We start from the raw sequence: 21712 nt of genomic DNA on the forward strand, positions 1-21712 counted from the left end.
TGTTTTTTTAGTTGGAATCGCGTAATATGGTAAAATAATATAATAAATAACAAATAAAATATATAAAATATTTGTTATTTTAAATTAGTGAGAAAAATTTTCGTTTTTTTAAATAAATCTATCAATGTTCGTGATAGTGTATAAAGAAAGAAAACACCAGCAGAATAACAACCCTTTCATTTGTCTTCATTTTGGAATCTTCAATTATCAGGTAATATTCAGTGACGCTAACCTTTTGCAACAAAAATGTTTTATGATTTTTTATATTTGTAGGTATTGAAATTGTAAAAGGAGGACAAAATCATTAGGCAGCAACTTATTAAAAGTGAAAAGTACAAGAAGAAGAAAAAGTGCGTTTTACAGTTGATAATATCACAGGGAAATTGGAAATAGTGGAATAATAAACTAATATTTCAAAGAGATTCGATGCTGTTGATTCTTAATAAATATATTCAATATATTAATAAAACATGTCTTTTATTGAAGATAAAATTGCTTATAGAAATAAATAAAATTGTATTTAAAAACGAAGGTAAGCAGTTCTAATTATGAAGTAAAAGTTTTACCACAAATGTGTAAGATTTGTCGAAATGAATGAAAAAATTTCAATAAAATCATTCCATATATGAATTCAAATTAGTTAAATTTTTTCATTCTGTAGTATAGTGGTATATAAATATAGGAAAATGTTAACTAATATATGGAATGCATTATTCCTAATTTCTACGAAAATCACATCGTTCAAACAAATAAAAATGTCTTTGGCGCTATACGAAGTTCAACTTTCTTCACAATGAGTTCATTTTAACTTAAAGAAGGGGTCACTTTTTTCTGGGTGTCCTTATTCTTTATATTGAATAAAATTTCACCAAGGTTTTCACATTTTGATATCATGTAGAAATTGGCTTACTGTGTATTGAAGGGATCCAAATAAATTTCCACCGTAAGTGTCTCGCATCATAAGTCATTATAATTATACTGGTACCTGGCCATGGCCAAGGTAAAAATGCAACAACTGAAACAAGTTCCAAAGGACATAAAATCGTACCCAAAGCGTACTTGATTCTTTAAGTGCTATCAAATGTTTTAACGACAACTTAAACTTCCAAATTCAGGCTCGACTTCAAGTAGAAATTATGCACCGAAAAAAATCGTTAGGCCAAAAATTTCATGTCCTTAAAGTACGAATGCGAATTTTCCTTACTATAGGAAACTAATTTTTCGATAAATTTATAGTTAAGTGATTCGACATAAATCTGAAGGAAATCACATGAAAGAAAATTTTGTTTGACTTAAATAATTTCAACAAAAAATCTACAAAATTAATAAAATAGTCTTCAATTTTGTTGAATTTTGCAACTTAACTATAACGCAAAAATTCGTTCAAAATTAGGACGTGTTTTTTCAATACTTTATTTTAAAGACGTTGTTTACTTGAAACATCGCATAATTTCTACCTGAATTCGAGTCTGAATTTGAAAATTTAAATTGTTGTTAACATGTTTTTAAAGGACTTCGATAGCACATGAAGAAACAAAACCAAAAGAAACGAATTAATTATAATTTGTTTCCTAAAAACTAAAGCCAATTTAACATTATTTTAGTTCTTGGAATTACTATGTTTGGATAAAGTTTTCTTTGTTTTAATAATTTTTTTGCGTTCATTATTTAAAAGAACTAAAAAATGGGAAAATTTATACACAAATAAAGCATAAAGATTAACTAACTACGTACATCTCACAAAATAGTTAATTATTTCTTGAAATTTGTAAATTTTACAACAAATGCGCCCATCTTGAACTCATAAGCGTAGGAAGGCCTCTGCGGAGGGGGCTTAGAACCCCCCAGAAAAATGTTAGTGGTAGCAGTTGCCGATAGCAATATATAACTTTGTTTCTTAACATTGTCTTCTAAATTGTAAGTTAACGGTTGGCTGATAAGTCCCCGGTCTGACACAAATTAAATTGTAAGGGCCGATGATTTTGAATGACCGTAAAATGAAGTTGATCGAGATAGCAGAGGCCTTAAAGATATCAAAGGAACGTGTTGGTCATATCATTCATCAATATTTGGATATGCGGAAGCTCTTTGCAAAATGGGTGCCGCGCGAGCTCACATTTGACCAAAAACAACAACATGTTGATGATTCTGAGCGGTGTTTGCAGCTGTTAACTCGTAATACAGCCGAGTTTTTCCGTCGATATGTGACAATGGATGAAACATGGCTCCATCACTACACTCCTGGGTAAAATTTCTTGTTCTCAGACCGCAAAAGGATGCTAGCAGAGAAAAAATTTGGCTGCAATGAAGAGGTGATCGCCGAAACTGAGGCAAAACCGAAGGAGTACTACCAAAATGGTATCAAAAAATTGGAAGGTCGTTATAATCGTTAAATCGCTCTTGAAGGGAACTATGTTGAATAATAAAAATTTTGACAAAAAATGTGTTTTTCTTTGTTAGACCGGGGACTTATCAGCCAACCTGTTAGTTTCTTTATTACACCCAGAAAAAAGTGGCTTCGAAACTAAAGGAAAAAATTTTCATCAATATAGTTTATCCATTTTATTTCCATTAAGGTAAATTTTTGTGAAAAATAATAAAATTTACTCGTTTCAGTAAAAAAATCCTAAACTGTAAGCAGTTAGGATTAGTTCATTAACTAGAATAAGGCATGGAATTTTACTCATACTATTTTCTTCGCTGGGTATAAGAATTTACTACTGAAAAAGAAAATTTTATTCACCGATAACAAAGCATTCGTAAAAATAAACAAAAACCGAACTAAAACCAAGTTTCCTCAAAATTAGTAAAATTTCTTATAAAATGATAATTGCGACTTCCTTTATAATAGAAAGTTTTTCATACATACGAACAACACTTGGCATAGAAAAATATTTTAGTTCATTCGTACTAAGAAGTATGCAATCCTTTCAAAACTTAAGGAAACACACTTGTTAGAATATAGGAAATTTTCCTAAATTTCTATTGTCTACCTGTAATCGAGACCTGTCATCGTAATCGATGTGTTTGCGCGTGGGTGTAATCGATATATTTGCGCGTCGGTTGTTTTTTTAGTTGGAATCGCGTTGTTTTGGTATACGGAGAGATTGTTAAAAAATAATATGGTAAAATAATATAATAAATAACAAATAAAATATATAAAATATTTGTTATTTTAAATTAGTGAGAAAAATTTTCGTTTTTTTAAATAAATCTATCAATGTTCGTGATAGTGTATAAAGAAAGAAAACACCAGCAGAATAACAACCCTTTCATTTGTCTTCATTTTGGAATCTTCAATTATCAGGTAATATTCAGTGACGCTAACCTTTTGCAACAAAAATGTTTTATGTTTTTTTATATTTGTAGGCATTGAAATTGTAAAAGGAGGACAAAATCATTAGGCAGCAACTTATTAAAAGTGAAAAGTACAAGAAGAAGAAAAAGTGCGTTTTACAGTTGATAATATCACACGGAAATTGGAAATAGTGGAATAATAAACTAATATTTCCAAGAGATTCGATGCTGTTGATTCTTAATAAATATATTCAATATATTAATAAAACATGTCTTTTATTGAAGATAAAATTGCTTATAGAAATAAATAAAATTGTATTTAAAAACGAAGGTAAGCAGTTCTAATTATGAAGTAAAAGTTTTACCACAAATGTGTAAGATTTGTCGAAATGAATGAAAAAATGTCAATAAAATCATTCCATATATGAATTCAAATTAGTTAAATTTTTTCATTCTGTAGTATAGTGGTATATAAATATAGGAAAATGTTAACTAATATATGGAATGCATTATTCCTAATTTCTACGAAAATCACATCGTTCAAACAAATAAAAATGTCTTTGGCGCTATACGAAGTTCAACTTTCTTCACAATGAGTTCATTTTAACTTAAAGAAGGGGTCACTTTTTTCTGGGTGTATAAGGTGAATTAAAAATTTTTGTGATATATTCCCAAACAAAAATTTTTATGATTTTTAATGCATTATAACGCTTGTCTGAAACATTTGTCCTCGAATATTTTCAAAAATTATTAAAATATTAAAATTTTTTAGAATGGATTTAGAATTTTTGCGGTAAAATTTTAAAAATTTGTACCAGTTTATAAACTCGTACTCTTTTTTAACCTATCAAAACAAAAACAAAAAAACAAGTAAGTAAAGTCTAAAGTCGGGCGGGGCCGACTATATTATACCCTTCACCACTATGTAGGCCAAAATTTGTGTTACCATCTCAACTACTTCACATTTGCTGGAAGCTATATAAAGGAGACAATTTTTTTACTTCTACAAAATCTCTAGAATTAAAATTTAAATCGGCTAACGCTATCCAGTTAATTGGAGGAAACTTCCATTGAAAATGGGTCTAAAATGTGTAACAGTCTACCATACTTCCCCAACTCTGGTGTACGTATATATGGGAGCTATAGACAATCTGAACCTGATTTTGACTAAATTTGACATGTACCACTGTGGTATCACAATGGACTGAATAGTCTAAGTGAGCCTGATACACCGGGCTGCCGCATAACCTAACCTAACCATAGTTAGAATAATAATTCTGCAATCTATGCGAAATTTCAAGTAAATGGAGTATAACTTTGACCCCCCTGATCATATGAGAGCAAATCGGATGGAAGATATATATGGGAGCCATATCTAAATCTGAACCTATTTCAACCAAATTTGGCACAATTATCGATACTACTAAATGTACTCCTTGTGCGAAATTTGAAGCAAATCACGGCAAAACCCTGGATTTTGAGGCCATATAAGTTCAAATCGGACGAAAGATATATATGGGAGCTATATCTAAATCTGAATCGATTTTGACCATATTTGGTACATACAATAGTATCGTTAAAAGTACCGCTTATGCAAAATTTGAAGTAAGTCAGGGCAAAACTCCGGCTTTTGAGACCATATACGTCCAAATCGGGCGAAAGATATATATGTCAGCTATATCTAAATCTGAACCGATTTTAACAAAATTTGACACACTTAACGATACTATTAAACGTACCTCTTGTGCAAAATTTGAAGCAAATCACGTCAAAACTCTGGCTTTTGTGGCCATATAAGTTCAAATCGGACGAAAGATATATATGGGAGCTATATCTAAATTTGAACCGATTTCAATCAAATTTACCAAGCATTGGTAGAATGTCAATTCTACCCTCTGTGCAAGATTTCACGAAGATCGGTAGTAAACTTTGACCTCTGTGGTCATATGAGTCTAAATCGGACGAAAGATATATATGGGAGCTATATCTAAATCTGAACCGATTTGCTTGATATTTTGCTAGATTTTCGAGATTCATAAAATATTTGGATGTACGGTATTTCAAGAAAATCGGTTGATAAACACGCTAACTATGACCAAATTGGGGATAAATATATATGGCAGCTATATCTAAATCTGAACCGATTTTTTCCAAAACCAATAGCGATTGTCTCTGTCCCAAGAAAAGGCCCTATGCCAAATTTGAGGACGATCGGACTTAAATTGCGAGCTGTACTTTGTGCACAAAATTACATATACAGACAGACGGACGGACAGACAGACAGACGGACATCGCTAAATCGACTCAGAATTTAATTCTAAGCCGATCGGTATACTAAAAGATGGGTCTATGACCACTATTTCTTGGCGTTACATACAAATTCACAAACTTATTATACCATGTACCACAGTAGTGGTGAAGGGTATAATTACCCATTAAAAGTACGAAAAAGCGAGTTATAAAAAATTGAATTAAAACAATTTCCTGCGTAGTTCAAATAATTAACAACTTTGTGAGGACATTTTTGGAAGTGCTGTTAAAGTTGTGCCTTTATAGCAACACCCAATATTTTTGGAACAACTTTTAATCACTTTTTTATAAATTAATTGTCTAGTTAGTTTCTATAAAATGAAACATTAATTGAATCTATAACTTCACTCGATAGCATAGACCAAAGAAGGTATAGACATCTCAAGTGAATTCACAGCGCTGTAGTTTGTCTGCACACCGTAGAGGGCTCTTTTAGTCTGCAATTGGCTTTAATTTGTTTTCTTTCCTTTGTTTTCTTGATGAAACACCAAATATTGTAAAAGCATATAAAATTCTATACATCTACACATTTTTGGTAATGCAAATTGACTGATTTGTACGGTAATTCTCGTTTTCCAAAAACAAATTGAGTCACTTGACTGCGCAATTGAGTGGAATGACTGCGCACTGCAAATAAACAAAACCATGGTGAATTATCAAAGTATGTCTCTATATTTTCTTGGTCTATGATATTAGTTGTCATCAAATGTAAAACGCATTTTTTCTTCTTCTTGTACCTTTCACTTTTAATAAGTTGCTGTCTAACGATTTTGTCCTCCTTTTACAATTTCAATACCTACAATTATAAAAAATCATAAACCAATTTTTTCCCAAAAGGTTAGCGTCACTGAATGTTACCTGCTAATTGAAGATTCCAAAATGAAGACGAATGAAGGGGTTGTTATTCGGTTTTCTTTCTTTATACACCATCACGAACATAATTTTTTTCTCACTAATTTAATCCTTAGTTTGTTTGTTAATTTTATTACAATGAATTGTTAATTCTGTTTTTAGAATAAAAAAATGAATGTTTAAAATTCATTTTAACTAATTTTTATTTTTTCGGTTTTAACCGATTAGCCGGCTTTGTACAAAATAAAAAACCGAAAAGCGGTTTTTAAAAATTAGGATTTTTGGATAAATCGAAAACCGACTTTTCGAAAAAAGCTGTTATTTGGACACCCTAAACGCAATTCACTTTTAAATTGAGTATAAATTATTTTATTTTTTAAGCGCAACGAGTCTTTAAAATAAAGTTTTAAAACCCGTTTCCTATTTTTGAAAGCTTTTAAGCTTTATAGTAAAGATACAAAAACTCAACGAGAATAAAGACTAATTTTGTAGAATTATTAAAGCCAAGTTGACCTTAGTCCAACAAACATTTCTTTCGTGTAAAGATACCTATTATAAAGTTGAATCACCTAACTCTAAGGATAAAATGCCTTCAATGAAAAGTTTTTTTCAATTTTTGGTCAAGTAAATAATGTTTGTGTCAGACTAACTTGATTTCGTAGAAAGCGTGCAAAATATTTCCAATGTATTCCATCATAATGTTTAACCTAGTTGTCATGGGAAATCGAATAGTTTTTTTTTTTTTTGTTTTTTTGCAATAAAATCTCTCATCGTGTTATACTGATAACGGGGTAATTTAAAAGAAATCATTGATTTCAATAGAGATAATTATTCGAACTTCAATGCCAAATAACTGATGATTTCTCTCTCCATCAAATCATTAAACACAATAACAGAGAAACCTCAAGAATAGTTTCGATTCGAATGTATATTTATCTCAAACACACATTTTCAGATGAATGAAATTAATTTTATTTACCGAGTAAACATTGAACTTGGTACATATATACTTTAAGGCTATAAAATTCAAATGCAAATAAACAATTGGAAATAAAAACAACAAATAAACCGGTTGATTTATAAATCAACCAAAAAACTCTTCTAGCATGACGCGGAACACAACAATAATGAGCTAACCTAGCCAATCGACCGTAAACAAATGAGTGAGATCAACAGAACAAATTATCTATTTAAGAATGCCGACTTCGAAGTTTGTCAAAAATACTTTAATTTTAGTTATGATGTAATAAGAACAGTTATTTCATTCATTACAAAGACGATTTATTTATCTCAGATTCCTAAAATATAAATGTTCTCGAACACGAGAACTTACAATTAAAAATATTGTGCTTGGATTAAAAAAAAAACATTGACCTTCTGTTAAGGAGTTTGGTATTGATTCCGAGCCAAAGATGCTGCTTCTTAAAAAAAAAAATATTCAATTAAAAATCTAATTAATTCAACAAATTTTTTATTTGAAACAAAAATTAATAGTATCAATTAATTTTTTAATTGAAAAATTAATTTCAATTAAAAAATTAATTTCGCGATTGAATCAGAAAAAAATTTTGTATGTACAGATTTCATTTATCAAATCATCGTTCTCTTTATCAATACATCAACAAAGGTATTCATGTAGAAATAAATGTCAGTTTAATTCAAATTACAACAAATACTTCAAAGCAAAAAATGTTTTCTTAATTTCAATAAAACTTTAAAACAAACGGAGGAATACAAATGTTAAAGCAATGATTATGAACTTTATTTTAATTATTTTTTATACCCTTCACCACTACTGTGGTACAGGGTATAATAAGTTTGTGCATTTGTATGTAACGCCAAGAAGGAAAAGTCTGAGACCCATCGTTTAGTATACCGATCGTCTTAGAATTAAATTCTGAGTCGATTTAGCGATGTCCGTCTGTCTGTCTATCTGTCTGTCCGTCTGTCTGTTGATGTATTTTTGTGTGCAAAGTACAGCTCGCAGTTTTAGTCCGATTGTCCTAAAATTTGGTATAGGGTCCTGTTTCGGCTCAGAGACGATCCCTATTAATTTTGGAAAAAAATCGGTTCAGATTTAGATATAGCTGCCATATATATTTTTCACCGATCTGGTCATAATTGGCGTGTATATGAACCGATCTTCCTCAAATTCCGTACATTCGAATATTTTAAGAGTCTCGAAAAACTTGCAAAATATCAGCCAAATCGGTTCAGATTTAGATATAGCTCCCATATATAGCTTTCGCCCGATTTGCACTCATTTGCCCACAGAGGCCAATTTTTTGCTCCGATTTAGTTGAAATTTTGCACAGGGAGTAGAATTAGCATTATAGCTACGCGTGTCAAATTTGGTTGAAATCAGTTCAGATTTAGATAAAGCTCCCATATATAGTTTTCGCCCGATTTACACTCAAATGACCACAGAGGCCAACTTTTTGCTCCGAATTCGTTGAAATTTTGCACAAGAAGTAGAATTAGTATTGTAGCTATGTGTGCCAAATTTGTTTGAAATCGGTTCAGATTTAGATATAGCTCCCATATATAGCTTTCGCCCGATTTACACTCATATGACCACAGAGGCCAATTTTTTGCTACGATTTAATTGAAATTTTGCACAGGGAGTAGAATTAGCATTGTAGCTATGTGTGCTAAATTTGGTTGAAATCGGTTCAGATTTAGATATATCTCCCATATATAGCTTTCGCCCGATTTACACTCATATGACCACAGAGGCCAATTTTTAAATCCGATTTAGTTGAAATTTTGCACAGGGAGTAGAATTAGCATTGTAGCTATGCGTGCCAAATTTGGTTAAAATCGGTTCACATTTAGATATAGCTTCCATATATATGTTTTTCTGATTGCGACAAAAATGGTCAAAATACCAACATCTTCCTTGTAAAATCGCCACTGCTTAGTCGAAAAGTTGTAAAAATTACTCTAATGAATTAATTAAACTTCTAATACATTTATATCGAGGGATAAATCATAAATAAACTTTTGCGAAGTTTCCTTAAAATTGCTTCAGATTTAATTGTTTCCCATATTTTTGTACTAAAATTGTGTTCAACCCTAGTGCATTAGCCGACTTAAATTTTGAGTCTATAGATTTTGTAAAAGTCTATCAAATTCTGTCCAGATCGAGTGATATTTAAATGTATGTATTTGGGACAAACCTTTATATATAGCCCCCAACACATTTGACGGATGTGATGGTATCGAAAATTTAGATCTACAAAGTGGTGCAGGGTATAATATAGTCGGCCCCGCCCGACTTTAGACTTTCCTTACTTGTTTTTTAATTTAAAGAAATTTGTCCTTAATATTGTGTGAATTTCGTATCCTAAAATTTAGGTTGCATAATCTTTCCCGTTAGATCAACATGTTTCAGTGTATATTCTATTAGTTAAATGTTGTTTCCGTGATCATTCAATTATTTTAACTAGTTTTATTGACACAAACCTCAATTTACGTTCAGTAAGATTGGTGTAGGGTGTCATATACAATAGTGGGATTCACCCGACTTGAGCATTGTCTCTTTAAGTTTTTGTTTTTATAAAATTCGTAATTGTTTGCATTTGTATCCCTATTTCTTTATCCAAGCAAGACTCATTATTTAATGACATTGCATGATTTATTTCTATTTGAATCGCACGTCGTCCATCACATAAAGTACCGGCTGTGTTGTATGTTCGTTTCGAATTCTCTCCATAATGAAATCCAAATAATGAACAAAACGACCTTGATAATGAAAATACAAAATAACATACCGCTTGTATGGCAAATATTTAACTTAATGGTAGAAAAGAACATAGGATATCGAAGAAAATTGCGTACATTTGAAATTTATTTTGTACACCGAAAAAAACGCCATAAATTAACATATTTTTATTAAAAAGTTTCGACCTTCTATTTTATAATTCTTTATAATGTATGATTATATCCCATGTGCAAATTTTTGTGAACGAAATAAACGTGAGAAAATGTAGGTTATTTTAGAAATTTTTACTAATCAGTATTACAAACATTGATATGACAAAATTAGGTAAATATTTTTAGACAAATTAATGACATTTTTTTTTTTGACATAATTAACTTTTTTCGTTTAAGAATATTTCGTATTTTGATGAGAAAAGTTTAGAGTTAAAATTTGTAAAAATGTCTTTGACGCAGCGTTTCCAGTTTATATTTTTTTCCGCTACACTGAAAAAAATATTGTCGTGAGGTCAAAGATGTCATGTCTTTAAAATACGAATACAAATTTTGCTTAGCACAGAAGACGCATTTCTCTAATATAAAGTTTTTTTCCTTGTCCAAAAGTCGATAAACTTTTCAATGAAGTCGTATTGTCCTTATAATTAAGTGATTTCAATTAAAAATGGGTATCATAACATGAAAGAAAATATGTTTGGGCTAAGGTCAACTTGGCTTTAATAATTCAGAAAAATTTTTTAAATGTAATGAAAATTTGTCTTTAAATTTGTTGTCTTTTTACATCTTGACTACAAAGCAAAAAATCGTTCAAATATAGGACATGTTTTTCAACACTTCATTTTAAAGGCGTTTTTTTTTACTTGAAACATAGCATAATTTCTACTGGAAGTCGAGTCTTAATTTGGAAAATAAAGTTGTCGTTAACTCGTTTTTAAAGGACTTTAATAGCATATGAAGAAACAAGTATATACAGCACTAAGTTCGGCCGGGCCGAATCTTAAATACCCACCACCATGAACCAAATATTAGGGTTTCCTTTGAAATTTCAGGAGGGCTTGAGGACTTGAGGACACTTCCCGAAGATAAATTTAAAGATTTCACCTATGAGGACTATATCAGATTCTGGATTTATAAGAACCATTTTTGTTTGAGTTTTAGAGGAATCATTAACATCTCTTGTAAGTGTGCAAGAAAATTATAAAATAACGTCTTGATTTGAAATCTTAAATCTGTAGAAGTAAAATCTGGAAATTTTACATTGAGTTTCAAGCAATTTTCATGATCAGTGCGCCTTCTACACCCTCAAGAAGTGAAGTCGGTCTATATGGAGGCATTACCAAATGGACCGATAAAAACATAATCCGATACACGTTTTTGTGAGCCTAAAATACCAGAATACTTACAATTTCAGGCAAATCAGATAAAAACTACGGTTTCCAGAAACCCAAGGGGTTAAATCGGGAGATCGTTCTTATGGGGGCTATACTAAAATATGGACCGATACTCACCGTTTTCGACACACCTCTTTATGACCCGAAAATACCTCTACATTTCCAATTTCAGGCAAATAGGATAAAAACTTCGGATTCTAGAAGCCCAAGAAGTAAAATGGGGAAATCGGTCTATATGGGGGCTATCCCAAAATATGGACCGATACTCACCATTTTCGGCACACCTCTTTATGGTCCTAAAATACCTCTAGATTTCCAATTTCAGACAAATTGAATAAAAACTACGGTTTCTATAAGCCCAAGACCCCAAATCGGGAGGTCATTTTATATGGGGACCATATCAAAACATGGACCGATACTCACAATTTTTGGCACACGTATTTGTGGTCCTACAATACCACTAGATTTCCAATTTCAGGTAAATTGAATAAAAACTGCGGTTTCTATAAGCCCAAGAAGTAAAATCGGGAGATCGGTCTATATGGGGGCTATACCAAAATATGGACCGATACTCACAATTTTTGGCACACGTATTTGTGGTCCTACAATACCTCTAGATTTCCAATTTCAGGTAAATTGAATAAAAACTGCGGTTTCTATAAGCCCAAGAATTCAAATCGGGAGATCGGTCTATATGGGGGCTATACCAAAACATGGACCGATACTCACCTTTTTTGGCACACCTCTTTATGGTCATAAAATACCTCTAGATTTCAAATTTCAGGCAAATTGGATAAAAAATACGATTTCTATAAGCCCAAGACCCAAAATCGGGAGGTCGGTTTATATGGGGACTATATAAAAACCTGGACCGATATAGCCCATCTTCGAACTTGACCGATATAGCCCACCTTCGAACTTGACCTGCCTGCAGACAAAAGACGAGTTTGTGCAAAATTTCAGTACGATTGCTTCATTATTGAAGACTGTAGCGTGATTACAAAAGACAGACAGACGGACATCGTTATATCGTCTTAGAATTTCTCCCTGATCAAGAATATATATACTTTATATAGTCGGAAATCGATATTTCGATGTGTTACAAACGGAATGACAAACTTATTATACCCCCGTCACCATTCTATGGTGGTGGGTATAAAAAGGCTGAAAAGGCGAAAAATTAAAATTTGCTTCCTGGAAGCAAGTACACCAAACCCAAATTTAAAAGAGAATTGTGTCTTAAAAGTATCCTTACTTGTATTTTACGCTTCTTTGGCTCGGAATCAATACCAAAATTTTTAATGTAAAAACAAAATCTTTGGAACCGGACATGCTTTTTTTCGGTGTAGATTTTGCTTTTTTTGAAGTCTTTTAGACGGTAAAAATACATTTAGCTTTTAGCTTTTTTCTGTTTTTTCATGAGACTTTTAGCAATTTTAGCTTTATTTATTTTCGACACGTTTCTAGTGAAATATGGACAAAACGGCGTTTTTATCTAACCCTTGCTGCCAGAATAAGGTTTTCCACATATTTCAAGCTCAATTCAAACATTAACAATAATTTACGCTATTAATTGCCGCATTTTTACAACAAATACACCTTGTTGTACAGTTTTTCACTCCTTTATGGTGTCCTTATTATGCTATTATATTATTCTCAAGTTATTATGTTATTACTAAGTTAAAAATTATATGTGAATTGTTTTGTACACTGAATAAATATTGTCGTGAGACCAAAGATTTCATGTCCTTAAAATGCAAACGCGAATTTTCCTTAGCAATGCATTTGTGCATTTTTCTTATTTAAAGTTTTTTCCTTGTCCAAAAGTCGACAAACTCGTCAGTGAAATCGTTTTGTCCTTATAGTTAAGTGATTCAACTTAAAAATGGGTTTGTTTACATGAAAGAAAATGTTGTTGATCTAAGGTCAATTCTGAAAAATTATTCAAAATTAAGTGAAATCGTCTTTAAATTTGTGAACTTTTTGTATTTGACCACAAAGAAAAATAAACGTTCAAAAATAGAAGATGTTTTCCAATACTTTATTTTAAAGACGTTTTTTTACTTGATAAATAGAATAATTTCTGCTTGAAGTTGAGTCTGAATTTGGAAATTTAAGTTGCCGTTAGGACGTTTTTAAAGGACTTTGAATCTTTGGAACCGGGCATGTTTTTTTTTCAGTGTATGCAAGAAAAAATGAAAGAAATAAAGTTTTGAATATCGTACTATTTTTTTTTAACAGCAAAAAAATACAATAAAAATATCGTATTGATAGGATCAAAACATTAGTATAAGCGCGATAAAAAGAAATCTGCAGATTGTGAATGGAATGGAATTACATTTTCGAAAATAAAACAACAACAGGATTGTTTGCGTAATTTTCCAATAAAAGTTATTCAGTATAAACTTGCAAGACAGTAAGAATGGGTTTTACTCTCTTGCGTGAAATTATCAAAAAGTACACGTTCACGAATTTATCATTAATTCACCGGCTTTAAACCAATTAAAACGACACATATTGATATTTATGTTCTAATACACTTCTACACGGATGAAAAAGACTGTTTTTCATATGTTTGGCTATAAACATTATATGTTTGGAAAACAAATTTTTAAACACAATATTTTTGAGTGCAAGCATATAATGTTCATAAACTAGCATAACATGTTTGGGACATATATGTTAATATGTTAGAACATATTATGTTTGGGACATAAAATGTTTTTAAATATAATATGCTTGGATGCAAACATATATTAATTTAGAAATAGCCTATAAACATATATGTGTTTAGTAGCTTGGAGCGCTATTTAACAGGGAGCGATATTGAATTAAGTTGGTGGTTGTTGCTTGTTATTACAAAATTAACATTTTATTTTTCCTTGGGCAATTGATCAGCTACTTCTTTGATCCTTACAAACTGTGTGGTCCGCTGTTCGAATCCCCGTCCGGCAAAAGGTAAAATTAAAATAAAAAAAATCATACAATTGAATAATTTCTTCTACAATGTTTGTATTACAGAAAAAGATGCTAAGAACTAAAAAATCTCGTGGAAGTGAGAAAGATGTGGGGTAATATACAATTGGGCAGAAACAAAATTTTGAGCATTCAGGTCGAAAACCTATGTTGTTAGCACCTATATTACCTGTTTATTTTCATAATTCATTATGATTGTAAATATATAAATAAATAAATAAAATTTTGAGCACAATATTGTTTGGGAGAATTTTTTTAAGCATATAATATTTTTGGGTGCAAAATGCTTCCAAACATATTATATGTTCACATAATAACATATTGTTTTTTGGAAGACAACATTATTGAATTTGGATGCAAAAATACAAAATGTTTGGAAATTGACTACCCAAACATATATTTTTTAGACCAATATGCTTTCAAACATATTATATATTGGAAGAGATCAAACATATAAATGTTTGGGCAATACCCAAAAATGTATATGCTTGAAGCAAAATATGTTTGGGAGTATATGTTACAGAAGCGATTTTTTGTGAGCGTGATTGTGAGATGTGCAATATATCGCACATTCGATTTGTTGATGATTAAAACCAGTTGATAATTGTGTGTTACCTTCTGCAAGTTTTTACTGCGAACAAATGTTCTTTTTGGTATAAACGAGGGACTTCCAGTAAAAATTTATTGTACACACAAAAAAATTTCACGAAAATTTTTCCAATTAAAATTTTAATTGAGTTTTAAAAAATATTCAATTAAAAATTTAATTGATTCAACAAATTTTTTATTTGAAACAAAAATCAATCACAAAAATAATAGTATCAATTAATTTTTTAATTGGATCAATTAACTTTTTAATTGACCTACAATTAATTTTTTAATTGATACTATCATTTCTGTGATTGAAGGCATTTCAATTAAAAATTAATTGGATCAATTAATTTCGTGATTGAATCAGAAAAAAAAAATTTTGTGTGTAGTAATCAAAATTTATCGAGTATGCAAACGGAGCTAATATGACTTAAATATTGTTGCAGTATCACAAAAGTCCAATTAAAAAATTAATACAATTAAATTAATATGAATTTTAAGTGAAATAAAGTATTTAAGTTTCTTAAATTTCTATGAAAAGCGTGACTTTTGATACAAAAAAATTTTTTGCTTTTTTTCTAGCTATTTTGTAGCTTTTTAGCTATTTTTTGGGTAAATCTAGCGGCTTTTGATGAAACAATTATTTCTGGCAACGCTGCTTTAGCGTCACACGAAGTTCAGAAAGTATACATTTTTGCACTGAAAAAACAGTGAACCCACCAGGAAGAAAACTTTCCGTTAATTTTAGAAAATGTTGAATATTTGTAGAAAATTTTAACTAAACAGTATTACAAACGTTGGCATCACGCCAATGTCATAAAAATAAGTAAATATTTTTCCACAAATTCAAATAAAATTATTAGACATAACTAAGTTTTTTCACTTGTTAAAGAAAATTTTGTAGTTTGAAGGAAACACTTTGAGTTCAAAATTGCAAGAATGTCTTTAGTGACATACGAAGTTCATGATGGACGCATTTTTGGTAAAATTTACAAATTTAAAGAAATTCTGAACTATTTTGTGGAAGACACGAATTTTGTTTATCTTTGTGCTTCATTTGAGTATATTTTTTTCCTCGAATATAGTTAATTTAACTAACGTACACAAAAAACTAATAGAGTAAAGGAAACTTTCTCCAAACATAATAATTCCATAAACTAAAATAAAGTTAAATTGGCTTTAGTGAAATAGAGAGTTCACTTTTTTTTGAGTGTGGTAACATTATAGGAAATTCTGAACTACTTTATGCTAAATTCGAATTTAGTAAAATTGAATTCTTCTTGAGGAAAACTTCATAAAATTGTCGTAGCAATAAAGATATATTAAGCTTGGTGCGTATGGTCGAAGAAAAGAAAAAGTTGACCCTACTTTAATGATGATTTCTATTCGAAAAAGACGTGCAACTTTCTCGAGATTCATGTCGAAATATGAGGAACTGTCAAAGCTTTTGGATACAGGGCCTCACAATACATTTTAGTTCAATGTTCGCACGAAGTCGTTAGTTTTTTTTTTTTTTTTTTTGATAAATAGCTATAATTTTTTTCAGTGTATTTGTAGTTTATAAATATTATACTAACAAACCTTTGGCCTATTTGCAAGGAATAAGTCTTTTATTTCTTGTGAAACGTGTATTGCTGTGGTTATCGATGTGAGCGGCGTTGGTGATGTCGTCGATAATATTGATGTGTTTGAATTGAAGAAAGCAAAGCAAAGAAACGTTGCGTTTTGTTTAAAGCACAAATATTACATAAATACCAAAAATGTTCTGTCACATGAACATTGGGATTACGCATTTATGGATTCTCTACATATAAATGTCTAAATTTTATTATATTTTACAACCACAAGCATTTTTTTGCACGCACATAAACACACACACACTTTCATAATCATCAAAGAAACGTTCTTCTCTTATTTATTTATTCATTCATTTTTTAATAAATTTAAATTCAACACAAATTTCTTTTGCGATTTTTTTCTAAATGATTTCATTTCATTTAATTTTTTGCTTTTGGATTTGTTTTTATCTTCGCAGAGATCGCTTATTAAGAACACAGCATTTTTGTTGCTGTGGTTTTTAGCCTTAGTTTTTTTCTTCGTTGTTTCTGTTTTATTTCGCTTGAGTGATTTTGTTTCTTTCGTGTATCGCTTTTAAATTAAATAATACTATGCTAACTTAATGTGTATTCACTTCTTGACATATTTTTCGTTTGTGTAATAAGGCATTTTGCAATGTTTTCGGGTCCGCAATTAATTGTCAACTAAAAGCCTTATACGACAAATTCATGCCATTCTCTCAAATTTAAAGCAAACAAGTGTTTTGTGTTTTTATTTCGTATTGTAATCTCTCTGGTCCCTGACTGTTGTTTAGTGTTCTCAGAGAACTAGAATTCATACAGAAACAAGTTAGTACGTATGTCCGTCCGTAATCAACGTTGACTAGTATACATATGTGAAAACAATTTCTCAAGGTAGATCTTTAGAGTTGTGAAGGTATTGTTGTCAAATCAAGAAACCGGCTACAATCAGGTCTCTTCCCAACTCTCTTGACTTTTGTTCTGAGTGAAGAGGAGGTATTAATATTTTTTATAGTACAGTGCCTAAAGCTTTCGATATGGGCCAAGTGACCCAAACCGCTACCTTACAAATCATAGAATTCTAATTGTAAATAACAATTTTTAGGATGAGCTAATTCAAATTGGCTCATGGCCATTTATGGTCATAATAAAAATATACTTTGTTGTTTAAAAAGAAAACATTATTTAAAGGATTTGCACCGTGGCACAATTCCTCCATCCTATTTGTAACGCATCGAAATATTACTGTGAGATCCCACAAAGTACGCCCAATAATGCATTTCAAAAGATCGTACGGTCCATATCCCACATGAAATTTTGGGGGATGGGGAAAGCGCACAGAAAAATTGTTTTGTTTGGAAGATAGGTATCGCATTCGTCGATTTTTACTATATTTTTCGTGCTTTTTCGTTCAAACTTCATTACATCAGCCTGATCGGATCGTATTTTTGTTAGTACTGCGTATGGAGGAGGGAGTGTTTGCGGTTTCAAGAACAGTGGAAAAAGGCGATATTTCACCTTATTTACTAACCAGCTCACACCTCCCGCCTAGTGAGGAAATTGGCTTTTGATTTCGTCCCTTTGGACTTATTTTTGTTTCCAAACATAATAATAGTTGGAGCATAACTAGACCAAAGTAAAGAGTTAATAGAGACTTCATGAAAATCAATCACCACTAACGTAAATTATAACAAGTAAATGTTATATTTGTCGATGTTACACCCAAAGAGATTTGTTAGTAGGGACAGCAGAAAAGTCTGCTGAAACAGCAAAAAGTCTGCTGAAAAAGGGACAGCAGTCACTGTTTGCTGAAATAGCAAACATTTCCTGCTTTTTTTAAGCTCGATTACACTAAAACATGTTTTATTTTGGCTAAAACAAATAAAAATGTCAACTTAGGAGCTATCCTAACATAATTAAAACAATATTTTATGAATATCTATAGTATTTGACCAAAAATCTGAATATTTATCGAATTGAGGCATAACAGCAAACAAAATGTTTGCTGATCGTATTTAGGAGCTTGTAAATATATTACAGGGCAAAAATATACCAAAAGCTACTTTTGGTTCTTAAATATGCTTTGGGGAAAATGTATAACCTAAATATTTTATAAATTGTTGTTCGTTAGGTCCTGAAGTACAAAAATATAACAGCAGACATCGACTGCTGTTTTTAGCAGACTTTTTTCTATGAGTGTATATAATAGCGTGTCCAAATAACTGTTTTTTTTGAAAAGTCGGTTTTCGGTTTATCAAAAAATACCATTGTTTTTAAAAACCGGTTCTCGGTTTTTTATTTTGCTTAAAACCGTTAAAAAAAAAAACAAAAAAATTAAAATTGGTGAAAATGAGTTTTAAACACTCGTTTTGTTTAAAAAAAATTATAATTAATAATTCATTGTAATAAAATGAACATTTTAAAACAAACTAAGGATTAATCTATTAATCCAATATTTGCAATTAAAAAATTGATTGAAATTGAAAATGCTTTCAATTAAAAAATTGGTACAATTATATTTTTAATCAAACTCGGAAGACTAAAAAAATTGATGGAAATTTTAATTTTTAATTAAAAATACATTTCAAACATTAAATTTTTTAATCAAACTTATTGAAGCTCCGTTAGGCTTTAACTCCTCGTTAGGTTAGGTTAGGTTAACGGAGCACTAACGGAGCTTCATGAAAATGGGGGTAAGTCAGTTAAGAAAGTAATTGAAAATAGTTACGTTTTTATTTAAAAAATTAATTGAGTTTTGCAATCAACATCAATAAAATTTTGAATCCAATCAATTAAAAATTAATTGAAATTTGCAAATGAAATGAATTAATTTTTAAATCTAGTATTTTTTTATGCACAATTAAAATTGTGATTGATACTATCATTTTCGCTTTTGAAGACATTTAAATTAAAAAACTAATTGGATCAATTAATTTCGTGATTGAACAAGAAAAAATAATTTTTGTGTGAGTGTTATAGAAAAATTGAAGGTAGTTAAAATGTTCCCTTTGCAAACGATATTTTGTTTATTTTCTGAAACTTGATCATTTACTGATGGAAGATGTCGGACTATGAAATCGGACAAATGAAATTTTCTCTCGATTCTAAAAAAAATTGTTGAAAGCAAATAATAAAGAGTTCATATAATCTACCTCTCTACAATAAGTTCCACTTTCGGAAGAAACATATGACAAAGTAGATCGACATTTCATTGAAATATAGAAAACCGGTTAACGGATGGTCAAAACCGTTACGCGCCATTTTTCACTATCCGGTTTCGGGTTATGTACCGGTGTCGGTTTTGGACACCCTACAAAATAAGCTTCTTCAGTTCTTCATCGTTTTATATACATCCTCAAAAGAATCGCCTCTGTAACATATACTTCCAAACGTATTTTGCTTTAAACACATATATTTTCGGAATGTGTTCAAACAAAAAAAAAGTTTCTTTGTGCAAACATATTATATTTCATCCCAAGCATATCTATTTTAAAGTCCCAAATAGTTAATTCCAGTTTCTAATTCCAAATTTCAAATCTGGGGATCGGTTTATATGAAGGCTATCTTGCAATTCTTGAGGGTATATACTAACATTGCACCATTGTGCAATGGTTAGCATGCCCGCCTTGCATACACAAGGTCGTAGGTTTGATTCCTGCTTCGACCGAACACCAAAAAGTTTTTCAGCGGTGGATTATCCTACGTCAGTAATGCTGGTGACATTTCTGAGGCTTTCAAAGCTTCTCTAAGTGATTTCACTGCAATCTGGAACGTCGGCTATAAAAAGAGCCACCTAGGCTAGCCTAGCCTAACATCACGTACCAAATGTCAACAGGGTCGGATGATGTTTTAGTGCTTTGGTCGAGAGCGGACGTGTTTTGTAGAAGCTTCTTTAAGTTTAAAAAAATTGTTGTTATAAACTACAGCTGTGATTTATATACACAGTCTCACACAAGTTTACATACGATTAAAGAATTTGTATTTTATTGAAATAATAAAATATTATAAACTATGCATATAGATGCTTTAATTTTTGTAAAATAATTTGAAAACATAGTATTTGTTAATTTTTAACAATATTTTTTTAGTGTGGTTTATAAAAAACAACAAGAAAGATGTTTGGTTAGTAAGTTAAAAACTCAGGGGTATGTAAACTTGTGTAAGACTGTGTATATATTTTTTTAATATCTTTCAATATTTGTTTCTTTTTGTTTGTTATTTATATTTATTCATATATAATTTTTAAACTAGTTAAATGTTAATAATAATATTTGTATGATTTTTCATTCCTACTTTAGTTATTTATAACAATGTAAATGGAGTACTAAATTTATAAGATTTGTATCTTGTTGTACTGAAAATTCAGATGAAATAAATGGAATGAAAAAATGTTTGCTCTTCCAAGAGGCTTCGTAAGGCAAATCTGGGGTCTGTTTATATGGGACTATACCTAACAGTGGTCCGACTGGGTCCATTTGCAATACATGCATCAATAATAAATACTTATACCAAGTTTCAAGGCGATAGCTTGTTTCTTTCGGAAGTTAGCGTGATACGCTTTGTATCGAATTTTTGAAAGATAAATTAATTATAAAACAAGTACGGAAATAAAAATCCTAATATTATCTGGAACTGACATTTGTATTTTCATGATTTCTTTCTTTCTGAATTTCTTCTAAAATGTTACCCGTCTCTTGACATTGGTAACACACATTACATTGCTTGGGTAATGGACAACAATAATCCATTGATACAATTTTGAATAGCACTATACTGTTTGGGAAACATTATAGTCATTTAGATTGTATTTCTCCGCACATAAACGAATGTGGAGGTGCTGAGAATGGCAAATTCAAGCTGTTGTTTGGGTAAGACATCAAACACGAGTAAATAAATAAAACATTTTGTTTTATTATGTCACTAAGCTATATTTAGCAATGTGTTGAGACAGTGTCTCTTTCCATGTACGATTGTGTTCTCGTTTACGTTTCCCCCTAGTTT

General features: G+C 30.7%; 1 protein-coding gene across 2 annotated transcripts in view; it reads right to left on the bottom strand.

Moving 5' to 3' along the window:
• Positions 1–21712, bottom strand: part of papi (tudor and KH domain containing protein papi) — a 47594-nt gene that overhangs the window by 17406 nt on the left and 8476 nt on the right. Inside the window, exon 1 of one of the 2 annotated variants that reach the window (XM_075296021.1) lies at positions 16716–17402. The exons of the other annotated variant lie outside the window; for it this stretch is intronic. The gene's annotated coding sequence lies outside the window, so the exon portion shown is untranslated. Of the gene's footprint in view, positions 1–16715; positions 17403–21712 lie in introns of those variants that run through there. 2 annotated transcript variants of the gene reach the window in all.

This window comes from Haematobia irritans, chromosome 2, assembly GCF_050003625.1.
Source record: "Haematobia irritans isolate KBUSLIRL chromosome 2, ASM5000362v1, whole genome shotgun sequence".
NCBI lineage: Eukaryota > Metazoa > Arthropoda > Insecta > Diptera > Muscidae > Haematobia > Haematobia irritans.